The sequence below is a fragment of the Gekko japonicus genome, unplaced genomic scaffold, assembly GCF_001447785.1.
Source record: "Gekko japonicus isolate JY-2015 unplaced genomic scaffold, Gekko_japonicus_V1.1 scaffold2229, whole genome shotgun sequence".
In the NCBI taxonomy this organism is placed as follows: Eukaryota; Metazoa; Chordata; class Lepidosauria; order Squamata; family Gekkonidae; genus Gekko; species Gekko japonicus.
The window spans coordinates 260,645-261,071 of record NW_015165884.1 but is presented as its reverse complement, the minus strand read 5'-3'; positions in this window follow the sequence as shown (position 1 = coordinate 261,071).

Sequence of the window (427 nt, the reverse complement as noted above, 5' to 3'; positions counted from 1 at the left end):
AAGATGGACGTCTTTCAGGCCAGAGACTAAAGCTCTCTCTGTGCACACTGTGGTCCAGATTCAAACCAGAGCCTGCATGTACCTGGCAATTCAGTTCCCAGCAGGGGACTTCCAGAACTGTAGTGTATCCAGTCCAGACTGCGTGGCAGTCAGAGACAACCGTCGAGCTTCACTCCAAGAGACAATGGACTATGCGGATCCTAGCCCGCTCCAATCAGGGGGCTAGGTTCCCGGCCGAGAGCCTATGGGACTCTCGGCCACTGTAAATAACCTATTGGGAAGTTGGGGGGTGTTTTGGGTGGCGGTTTCTCGGGGGATATAAGCCGGCCTGCGAGCCGGCCAAAGTCGTCTTGTTCCTGATCGAATAAAGTACACTTTGCTGAAATCACTCTCCGTCTGCGTACTTTTCAGTCACAAATAGACTAGA